The 12,326-nt window shown below is 43.8% G+C and overlaps 1 pseudogene; it reads left to right on the forward strand.

Moving 5' to 3' along the window:
- The first annotated feature begins 11,540 nt into the window (after positions 1-11,540).
- On the forward strand, positions 11,541-11,980 carry LOC122890389 (annotated as a pseudogene).
- Positions 11,981-12,326: the final 346 nt, after the last annotated feature.

The raw sequence follows: 12,326 nt of genomic DNA on the forward strand, positions 1-12,326 counted from the left end.
CTTTCCCCACCTTTTCCCCTTTTTTCCCCACCTTTTTCATGCTAACAATTCTGGCAAAGGAACCCTTGGCCTCCTGGTTGACAAAACAGGCTCTTGCGAGGTGGCAAACAAGGCTCACTGAGCTCAGAGCATGAGCGCAAGGGACAGACGGCAATGGGGGAGAGAAAGAGGTTCCTGTTGCCTCACAGAATTCCAATGGGAAGCTGGAAATCGAGAATGTCTCTAACCTCAGCACCACAGCCTTACCTCCCTTTCTCTCCTACTCTATTGCTCTGTCTTTAGATTTCCATTGATTCCCCCCTCCCCTTCCCTTGACTTGAAGAAAGCCTACCAGCCAGAACACCCTCTGTCCAACTTCCTCCATCAGCCTTGTGGAGGGTAAGTAAGATTCTAGGGAGGGAAACTTCAACAGAATGCTTCACTAAAGCTGTCTTTTGCCCCTTGCTCTTCTCAACACATTTCTTTCCTTGTTCTCATTCATTCACTGAATGGGGCTTCCTCCGTCACCCTTTGGGGCTCCTCTGCCCCAAACATGTTACAGTTCGCCCCCCCCACCCCCATCCCGCATGGTTCTTTCACTTCCTACTGCTCTTCTCCTTCTAACGCTCTCACTCGTGACCCTATCCATGCTCATGGTTCCAAACACTCACCCTACCTCTGGCCAACACCATTTTCTGAGCTTCAGATTCATTTCCAGCTCCATTCTGGAAGTCTTCATGCAATGAATTGAATGTTTCTATACCTTTAAAATTCAGATGTTGAAATCTTAATCCCCAGGGTACTGATATTAGAAGGTAGAGCCTTTGAGAGGATAAACCGTCATGAATGGAATTAGTGCCTTTATGTAGAAGAGGCCCTAGAGAGATCCCTTCTCTGCTATGAGAGGTCAGAGTGAAAAGACATGGTCTACAGACCAGGAAGCAGGCTCTCACCAGACACTGAATCTGCCAACATCTCGATTTTAGATTTCCTAACCTCTGGAAATGTGAGAAATAAATTTCTCTTGTTTATAGTCCACCCAGTTTATGGCATTTTGTTAGAGTGGCCCCAACAGACTCAGATACTTCATCCTTAAATCATCCTGCTATCCTTAAATCATCTTCAATACAACTTTCTCTGAACAGAATGCTTTGGGGGCACCTGTGTGGCTCAGTTGGTTAAGTGTCTGCCTTTGGCTCAGGTCATGATCCCAGGGTCCTGGGATCGAGTCCTGTATCTGTTTCCTCCTCAGTGGAGAGTCTGCTTCTCCCTGTGCTTCTCCCTCTGGCTTGTGCTCTCTCTTACTCTCTCTCAAATAAATTAAATAATTAAATAAATTATTAAAAATTAATAAAATAAAAATTAAATAAGTAAAATCTTAAAAAAAAACCCAACAAATAGAATGCTTTGTTTGCTGCATACCCTTGCTCTCCTTCTGGTGTTAATTGGTGGCATCTACATGGTCACAGGAGAGAGAAAACTGATGGAGAAGAACTTAAACCCAATTTCCAACTGGGAGAACTTAAACCCAATTTTTCTGGGTAAAGTGAGACATGGGAGGGCCGAGAGGGAACAGGGAAAGCTCTTTGTTTTTGAATTTGGGTTTTTGGTTCAAAGTTCTGCTTGACTGCCATGGATGATGGCCCTTAATCCAACTGGCTCCCGAAAATGAAAGACTAGAGACCAGGAGTGGTAGAGAGAATGGGGGTTTAGTTTCTGCAGTGAGGGGAGCCGTACCAGTTAGTTTGCTGGTAAGAGAAATCTGAAATGATAATAGCTTCAGTAAGAAAGAGGTTCATTTTCTCTCAAGGAAGAGGTACAATTAGGCAGTCCAAGGCTGTTGTGACGGTGCCATGATGACTTCAATGTTCCCGGCTGTTCCAAATTTAACTTTTCCATCCTTAGCAACTCATGCTCATCCTCAGGGTTACTGCAGATCTACAGAAAACGCTGGTGAAGCTCCAGCCATCAGACCCATGTTCTGCTCAGGAAAGAAGGGAGAGGACCAAAGGGACTTCCAAGCAGCTCTATCCAATGCACTCTATTAGCTTCTCCTTGGCTACCTTGAGAGGGAAAAGTGGCTGAATTTTTTTTCCGCCCCTAATAATGTGCACGTTCTATCTGGTAAGAAGATGACTTAATGGAAATTAGCCAGCAGAAGCTGGTACTGGGGGTTCTAAAAAAAAAAACCTTGAGGTTTTGGTTTTTTTTTAGTATTTTATTTATTTGAGAGAGTGTGTATGAGAGTGCACATGAATGTGTGCATGGTGGGGGAGGGGCAGAGGGAGAAGCAGACGCCCTCCTCAGCAGGGAGTCCTACACTAGCTCAATCCCAGCACCTTGAGATGATGACCCCAGCCAAAGGCAGTCACTTAACCAACTGGGCCACCCAGGTGCCCCCAAAACTTGAGCTTTTAAAAACATTCAAATGCTTGGGCCCTCCAGGTTTATGTCACTGGCCCAAGCCCCTCTAGCGTTCTCTGGCTGTCCTCACCCACCACATTGAATCAGTTGCCAAGACCTGCCAATTTTAATTCCCTGCATCTAACTTGAGCCATAGCCTCATCTTCTCTCTTGTCACCACTCCCCTAGTCCCGCCCCGGCCCTTCCCAGATTGATTAGTGCAACCGCCTCCTGGGAGATTTGATAACACAGTCTCTGGAAAGCACTTGCACAGTATCTGGCTCACGGTAAGCACTCCATGCATGTTAACAATTGTTACTATGGTGCTTTAAAAAATTTCAGTTTGTATGCTGTACCAGAGCAATTTGTTTAAATAGCTGAATCTTTTACTATTGGGTGGTTAAGGGCAGGGCCCACTCTAGCTCATCTTTACTTCTCCAGCACCTAACACAATCACTAGTGCACAGTAGGTTCTAGAATGCATGAGCACTGATATTTCTATAGGACTGATACCCTGCAGACACCAGAGCAGATTCATGGAACTCCACAGATCACACATGTGGATAGATCTCTTATTTCTACTTATTAGTCTGCTGTCGGCACAGACCAAGTGTATCTAGTTCTCCTATCTTTTTCTCCAAGCTTAGACTTTATTCCCATTTCAGGCTCCCGATATGTCTCGTTTGAATTTTTTTCTAATCCTATAGGAGTCTATCTTTCTTCCTATCTAGGAAGCTATAGTTATATATATATATTTAAATACATACATATATATGATATTCTGTGATGTATATTATATATTTTCCAGGAGTGGTATTTTTATATAAGAACATCTATAAATTATAGGATATATATATATTCCTCATCTTCCTTTATTTTTCCATATTTCCATATTTATACAAAAACAACCTACCTGGCAATAATAGTAATAATGATGATAATAGTTAATATTTTTAGCCCTTGAGTTGCACCAGAGACTTCTCACAGCTCTGTGAGGCAGTCAAGTTTTCCATCTCGATGTTCCAGAAGCACAGAGATGTCTGATACTCTGCCTAAGGTCTCTGGCTTGTACATGGGAAAGTAGATGTTGACTTGGATATTGTTTGAATCTCAGTCTCACAATGTTTCCCGCTTCAGACTTTGATTCCTCCACCCCCCTGCATTTCCAAGTATGCCAAACTTTCCATCGTACAGTGTGTCTTAATTTATATATCACTGGCACATACATTATTTTACTTATCTTCATAACAACTCTCAGAGGTGAGTTAGGAAGATTTTGTGACTTGCACTTGACAAATGGGCAAAATGATGTTCATAGACATCGCTATTTAGATGTAGAGGGTATTAATTCTGGCCACATATAGTAAAGAATATCTAGTCCAACCCAGTGGAGAGAAAGACATGAAGCCTCAAAGAAGTAACTGGCTTTCCCTTGTTCCCCCAGCTCATTGCTGTACCTATAGCCTGTCTTTGAATTCACTGTCAGCCCCATGATGTGGAAGATACATTGACTTCGGAGCCATGATTGAATTTCTCTGAACTACAGTTTACTCATTTATAAAACAGGGGATTTCATGAAGACTGTTGTGAAAAATAAATGCAATTAATATGGAACGGTCCTAACACAACCAGATACCTGGAAAGTATTTACCAGACACCAGCGATTTGGCTTCCTTCTTTCTTTCTAAGGTTGTTGTGAGGTTGTAGTAGAGAAACTTCCTTTTCCACGTCACGGACTGTCTCCCATACCACCGAGCTATGAAACCGGAACTCCCCAACCTGTCCTCTCCCACGGCGGGTCTCAACTCGGGCGCCCTGCCCTCTGGGTCACCGCATCCCTTCCTCGCCTGCAATCTTCTGGGGACATAGGCAGACCTCTAGGCTCCATCAGGTTACTTTTGCTTTGCCAGGTTCCATTTCCAGCCCAACTCTCTGGTCCATCACTTCCAATCACTCTCTCGCCACTATTTTTTTTTTACTCCCTTGCCGGCTTTACTCCTCCGGGCCCCCATCCCAAACGGTGCCGGAGAGCCCCAGTTCCCCGCCCTGTTGCCCCAGACCTTCCTGGGCCCGCCGCAGCACCCCTGGCCACCCATTCCACGAGGAGGGGCTGCCATTCTAGCCCAGGGACCTCCGTGTTCACCTCCTTCCTCCAACCCCTCCCCTGCCCTCTCACCTGCCCCTTTCCGCAGAACACAGAGCGCTCCATTCTGCAGAGAAAACCAAACTTGTCCGGATGCCTCATGGCTAACTCCGCGGAGAGCTGACTGTATGCCAGGCACCGTGCGAGGCTTTGATTCTCGTCTCCTCCTCTCACCTTCCGTGGAGCTTCCTGCCGTAGATGCGGTTATGACCCACCCACTTTGCAGCACAAGCCCCCAGCCCCAAACCGGAAGCCGAGAGAGGTTGGCTGGTTTACCCGGGGGGTGGGGGAGGGGGCAGCTGGGACGCAGCGTCCCCGCAGCAGGACGCAGACAGACCCCCTGACCTGACCTTTAAAGCAACAGACAACAAACTCTCCAAGTTTCTCCTCTGTAGACCACAGACTTAATCTTCATTAATTTTTAAAAATTGGGTTTAACATTTTTCTTCTCAGAGCTATTCATGCACATAATTTAGAAAGAAAAACAGGTATGTAAAACAAACACCCAAAACCGCCCCCCAAAACAAAAACCACGCAGCAACCCCTGACCTTTGCATCCTTCATTTCCTCTTCTCTCCAGAAACAACCACTTTTAGTTAACTCTTTGGGCACTTCTATACCTATTTCTAAATATCATGCCTATGTTGCTACTTCCTGAGCTGTCCGTGTTAGCCACATTCTGTTGAGTTCCCACATCGAAGCACGAGGAATTAGCTATTATTTCCCAGAGCAGCACCTGGGCCCCCTGAGCCGTGTTGTCCTACCCCATTCAGCTACAGGTTATGTTCATTTATATATAATAAAATGTAAATGCCAATCACGACTAGGCCACAGGTGGCTTACAAATACTCTCCCTTTCCTGAATGCTGGGCTGTAAGGTCTATCATTAAAGCCTAGTATTATGTGCTGCCTTGACATCTGGGGAAACCAGGAGGCGTCAGATGGCTTCACGGCATGCTCCCCCCTTCCCTACTTGGCTCTCCTGCCTAAGGTCCCCCAGCTAAACAACTCTCCTTATCAAGGGGACCAGGTGCCGCTCCTGCTTATCCCTGAGTAATGAATTTCAGTGCCCTGCTAGCCTTTGGAATTATTAAAAAAAAGCCGAACACATCATCTTGTGGGGAAGGAGGGGTCACTTTGCTCTCTTGATACTGCAGAGAAGGCCTCCCACAGTCCCTGCTGATTCATTCCATCCCAGAGTGTGGCCTCTGTGTGGGCCTGCCTGGCAGGGCGGTCCTCCTCCCCCAGGGTGTATTTGATATTAATAAACTGCTGTCAGTCTCACTGCCCAGTGTCCGGGGTGGTGTGTTCAGCCATCCCATAACCCTAGGATGGGAACTCATCCTCACCCAAGAGATTAATGGGTGGCAATTAAAACACACATCTCTTTGTGTTTTTAGGACTGATAACCTTCTGGGTTTCCCGCAGGCCCTTCCCAGTGATGTAAATTTCCTCTCCATCCCTTCAAGTCTTCATGTTCATTTCCTCTGCTTGCCAAAGTCTCTTCATGGAGCCCCTGCCCTGTTCCAGTCTGGCTGGGTTCATTACTCTGTGGGCTCAGCAACCATCATCTTTTTGAGCTTTTGCATGTCTGAGAATGTTGTTATTCTCACATGTACTTGATAGGTTAGCCAGGTTTCGAATTCTTGGCTGGAAATGATTTTTCCCTCGAATTTGGAAGCCACTTTCTGTGTCTTTCGGTTTCCAACATTGCTGTTGAAAAGTCCAAAACCACTCAAAACCCTAATCCTTCTTATGTGACCTGTTTTTCCTTTGCATCGTGGGGGAAAAAAAAAATCCTTTCTCTCCCTCATCTCCCCCTCCTTCTTTGAATTCACCAATGAAATGTACCGGTGTAGTTCTATTTTCATTCACTGAACTTGGCACTTGCTGGTTCTTTCTAATCTGGAAACTCATATCCTTCAGCTCTGGGGAAATTTTCTTGTTTTATTCATTTGATTTTCTCCATTCCATTTGCTTTCCTTATTCTCCCTTTCTGGAACTCTTTTTATATAGATATTGGCTCTTTTAAATTGTTCTCATTTTTTCTTTTCTTTGATGTTTTCTCTGTTCTTCTAAGATTTCTTCTGATTTCTAGATTTCTTCACCTTCTCTTCCAATCCTTCTATTGCGTTTTCCATTCTGATTGGTATAATTTAAATTTTAAGTTTGTTTTCCAGTGTTCTTTTTGGGCATCTCTGTGCTGCTGGTTGGATTTTATTGATAGTGGGCTTCACTGTCCGGTGATTTGGCTGGTTGTTTTCTTGCAGAATCCCCCATGTCAGTATTTCTGTTTTTTTTCTTGTGGGTGGGCCAGGTTTCCCAGGAAATCTCTTCCAGACTCTTGCCTGGAGGAATGCCCTGTGCCGCCTGCATTCTGCAAGAGGGTTCCTCCAATTCTTGAGTCTTCTGCAGTAGGAGAGATGTACATTGGGTTACTTTCTAGCTTTCTCTAGTTTCCCAGGTCTGCTAAGCCAGTTACCACTCACCCATCCCCTTTTCAATTTTTAAAACTACACTGCTGATGTTTACATTCCTTTTGCATTTTTATACTTTCCATGTATTAATTAGCTTTACTGCTATCTAAATAGGATTTGGGAAAGAATTTGAGGCTAAAGCATGTGTTTAATTCTTGTCCCTTTATTTCTATTTCTACCATCCTTTCCTCATTTCCTCTTATTTTGGCTAAAGTCTTTTTGAGTCTAAGGCTCTTCACTGAAATTTGAGTTCAATGTCTTACTGTCTCTCTAGAGTTAGTGCTTCAATAGTCATCCGGTCCCTGTCTTATACTTTTGAATCTGTATTCGCTTTTTCTGTCAGCTGTAAACACACTGACATAAGTCCATCTCTAGACATTCTTTTGAACTGATATCTTCATCATATGTTTCCAACCATAGTTCTGCTTCCTTTTAGAGTCAAGCTTTTTGAAAGCAGCCTCTGTGCTTTTTTCCTTTTTTTTTTTTTTTTAAGATTTATTTATTTAATTTTAGAGAGAAAGAGAGAGTGTGTAAGTGGTTGGGGGAGGACCAGACAAAGGAGGAGAGAATCCTCAAGCAGACTCCCTGCTGAGTGTGGAGCCTGAAGTGGGGCTTGATCCCAGGGCCTTGAGATCAAGATCTCAAGAGCTGGAAATCAAGAGCTGGATGACTAACTGAGCCACTCAGACACCCCTCCTCCATGCTTTCTATTTCTATTTCCTCTGAACCCATATACAACTCTATCCATGGAAGAAGACTTCTGGTAAAATCCTCAAATGACTTCCATATTGCCGAACGAATAGATACTTCCTTGCTATGAGTTTAAGGCTCTGTAGTACTCTTGGCTACGTTGACCTTTTTCCCCCTCTATCTCTCTTTGAGATTTTATTTACTTATTTGAGAAAGAGAGAGCAAGCGTGGGGGTGGGGGTGGGGGAGGGAGAAGCAGACTTCTGCTGAGCAGGGAGCCCAGCATAGGGCTGGAGATCACAGAACCCCGAGATCACAACCTGAGCCAAATGCAGACACCCAACCTACTGAGCCCCCCAGGTGTCCCTTGACCTTTTTTTTTTTTTTTTTTTAGTATTAAAAATAATACATATTCATTACATAAAACTTAGAAAATAGGCAAAACATAGGAAGGAAAAAGGAAATCCAATCCCTAAATCTACCAAATAGAGATAACTCCTATTCAACTTAGGATGTATTCTCCCAACTTTTGCTCAGAATATGTTATTTGCCTAACTCTGTGTGTGTGTGTGTGTGTGTGTGTGTAAGCCACAAAGTTAACATTTTCAAAGAATTCTTCAGAAAATTGGTTAATTTTACATTTTCTATCTCAATCAACGATACAGCCAGAAGCCCATGTGACGTCCTCACCTTCTCCCTCTCCCTCACCTCCTGCAGTGAGTGAGTCACACAGTCTGTGGAATTCCACCTCGAAGAGTTTAGCCACCTTCCTCTTCCATCTTAACGTCATCACTTTAGGTTAGGATCTCACCCTGTGTGCCTGAATGATTGCATTAACCGCCTAATTAATATCCTTGCCTGTCTTTTAAACTATTATTCAGAATGCTGTCAGAACGACTGCTATAAAATGCTTGCCCTATCATATCATTCATGTGCATAAAAATCCTTTGACAGTTCTCCATAGCCTGATGAATAAAGTTCAGATTCCTTAGTCTAGGAATCATGGCTTTTGTGTGTCTTTCAGAAGTGTCCTGTCTCTTTCCTGAGCTTTCTTTGTTCCTTTCCCCCAATTTTCTCTGGGATGGAAACAGTGGGTCGCGCTGTTTCTTTCGTTAAAGCTTTCTTCATTCTCTTCTCTTTTTCCCCTTCTTGTCTAACTTCTACAACATGGTTCAAACATAGGAGCATCACTTCTTCAAAGAAATCCTCTTTTATCTCTCAACCTAGTTTAGAAATTTCTTCTCTGTGCTTCCGTATTATCACCTGGAGACAGCTATCCCACACTGAAATGATTTGCTTTGCTGCTGTTCCTACTAAAATATATACATCTTCAGAGTTAAGACTATACATTGTTTGACTTTCTTTTCCTAATGCCTTATCTAGTGCTTGACAAAATATGATATGGCAATGTTAAAGAAGTAGTTTTCCATTCTGATTTTCATATGGGTAGTCTGTTTTCAAGGACAGTCTTTTTTACTTTACAATGCCCTTAGGAATCTGTGAGGAGAGACTGTTACGCGGGTAGGTGGGAAGAAAAAAAGGGATATAGAATTTACAGATTATCACAAAGGATAATTCTAAATTATCCTTAGGTTTGCCATCCCGGTTTTTAGGATAGACCTAGAATGCAACCACAGTGTAGAAGTAGGAAGAGATGGGACATTACCTCATTTGAAAGTCTAATGCAGGCGCCTGGGTGGCTCAGCGGGTTAAGCCTCTGCCTTCAGCTCAGGTCATGATCCCAGGGTTCTGGGATCGAGCCCCACCTCGGGCTCGCTGCTCAGCAGGGAGCCTGCTTCCCCCTCTCTCTCTCTGCCTACTGCTCTGCCTACTTGTGATCTCTGTCCATCAAATAAATAAATAAAATCTTAAAAAAAAAAAAAAGAAAGTCTAATGCAATGTCTTGAATGTTTCCAATGGGAAATCATTGCAGAATAATATCATTAAAATACTTTAATAGATAATTGTTTGTTAGTGTTTGTGTGTGTGTGTTTACTTGCCAAATTACATGGTAGGATAATGAGAAAAACCCTATCATTTAAAATTACACACTCAAAAAATATTGAATTCTAAAAAAAATCACATACGATTTGTCTTACTAATAGTTGAGTTGTCATTAATTTTCCAGGTAAACGTTTTTTCATTACAAGTAAGACTCCTTCCTTTCCTTCCCATGGTGCTTCTCTCTCAGTTCACTTGGATAATAAAGCATTTCACATTCAGACTACATTTTCTTCAATCGTGTTACCTCAAGATGAAAGGTACTTGGCTTCAGAAGCAAGCCTTCACATTGGTCCTGAACATGATACCCTATTTATTTCCTTGGCTTTATTTTTTAGAGCAGTTTTAGGTTCATGGAAAAATTAAGTGAAAGGTACAGACATTTTTTATATGCCCCTTGGTCCCACACATGCATGGCCCCCATTATCAACATCCTCCTCCAGGGTGTGCATTTTTTACAACTGAAGCTACATTGACACATCGTGATCACCCCAGGTCCACAGTTCATGTTAGGGTTTACTCCTTGTGTTGTGCATTCAATGGGTTTGAACAAATGTATGATGACATGTATCTCTCGTTATAGCATCATACAGAGTAGTTTCACCTTCCTAATAATCCTGTCTTTCATGTATTTATGCCTCCCTTACAAATCCTTGCAACCAATGATTATTTTACTGTCTACATAGTTTTGCCTTTTCCAGAATGTTATATAGTTAGAACCATACAGTATGAACCCTTTTCAGATCTGTGTCTCTCACTTAGTAACATGTATTTAAGGTTCCTTCATGTGTTTTCATGGCTGGTAACTCGTTCCCTTCTAGTGCTGAATAATATTACGTTGTCTGGACGTGCCACGGTTTACTTACCACTCACTTACCGAAGGACGTCTTCACTGTTTCCATGTTTTAGCAATTATGAATAAAGTTGCTAGCCATGTGCAGATTTTTGTGTGGACATAGGTCTTCATTTACTCTGGTAAATATCAAGGAGCATGATTTCTGGATCACATGGTAACAGTACGTTCAGTTTTGTAAGAAACGGCCCAATTGTCTTCAAAGCATTGGTACCATTTTACACTCCTATTAGCAGTGAATGAGAGTTCCTGTTCCTCCATGTCCTTGCTGGCATTTGGTGTTGTTGGGGTTTTAGATTTTGGCCTCTCTAGTAGGTGTGTACTGGTATCATTGTTGCCTTAGTTTACATTTCCATAATTTTTTTTTTTTTTGTCTTTTGAGTAAGTCATTTAATGTTAGAGACAAAAGAGATCCTAGATATGAATCTAATCCAGAGAGTATCAGGAAGTGGTGGGAATGAAGTTGGGGATGATTTCTATCAAAAGCATCTCCAGAACTTTAAAAAAATATATCTACTCCAGTCTCTTGGTTTCCTCCTTCCTAAGCTCTTAACATTCTTGGAAGCTTGGTGTTTGGCATGAGTGTTAAACTCATATACCTAGCCTTCCAAGTGATCATAATATCTTCCATCCCTCTGAGGTGACAACTATTGATATAATGTAGCTTTTATTTTCCAGGAAACTGAAGCTCTGATGGTTCAAGTTTCAGTGTCTTTCCTGAGTGATGGAGCTAGTTAATGGCAAAGCAACACTAGAACCTCGTCTCTTGCTCTTTGCAGAGGACATCTTTTCTGTTTCTTGCCGGCTTCTTGATCTAGTTTCAGAACTACCCCCTCAAGAGGAAACCGGTGTCCAACCTGTCAGTAGCCAGCAGGGCTTCCCAGGAGGACAGCCCAGCTCTTCTTCTGAGCTGTCCCCGGGGGCCTGGGGTGGGGGTGATGGGAAAGGGGCGGCAGCCAGGCAGGTCTCCCCTGGCCGCCCAAGGGTGTGGCTCCATGAAGCTGTTAGGTCTCAGCATCCTGCGCAAAGAGAAGTCCAATGCAGTGCTGCTCAACATGTCCTCCTTCAGCTTCAGAGGTTCAATGCTCAGGAGACTATCTGTGCCCTCTATGTGTGGCACGACAGTCTTGCAGAAATGGTTGTAATGGACAGTGAATATCCATCCCAGGGGGCTGTGGCCTTGCCAGAGAAGGTACTAGATGAGTTCTCCAAGCAGGTCGACAAGACAGAGTGGCTAGTTGGATCCCTTGCTACCGTCCTAGATGGCCACCTCAGGAGATCCCAGAACCTTGGAGAAACTAACCCCATGTCCAAGGCATGGGTGGAGCTGGAGGCGACCAAAATCGTTCTACACAACACCACGGGGCCTCTGTTAGAGCGAGGGGAGAAGCTAGATGGCCTGGTGTCCAAACCCGAAGTGCTGGAAACAGTCTGAAGCCCAGAAACAGCCTGGAAACAGGACTTGTGCTGTGCAACCACATGAAGGCCGCCGGCGGAGGCCCCTGTGCTGAAATGCCATGGTCATTCCCATCAGAACCTCAGCCCCTGGGAAAGCGGAGCCACGTGGAGAGACCCTGCGTGGGCTCACTCTCATCTTCCACTTTGCAGCTCCCTGGAGGAACTGAGCAGCCGTGGAAGGGCCCTGGGGCCGGGGCATGGCAAATCTACATGTCCAGTAATTTTTGAAAAGATCATTTGGGGTCCTCAAAGGTGTAGTATTGGGCCCAACGAAACCATAAGATCTGAGTGACTCACATTAAACAAAAACAACCTCTTTAGAT

Source organism: Neovison vison, chromosome 11, assembly GCF_020171115.1.
Source record: "Neovison vison isolate M4711 chromosome 11, ASM_NN_V1, whole genome shotgun sequence".
NCBI classification, from domain to species: Eukaryota; Metazoa; Chordata; class Mammalia; order Carnivora; family Mustelidae; genus Neogale; species Neogale vison.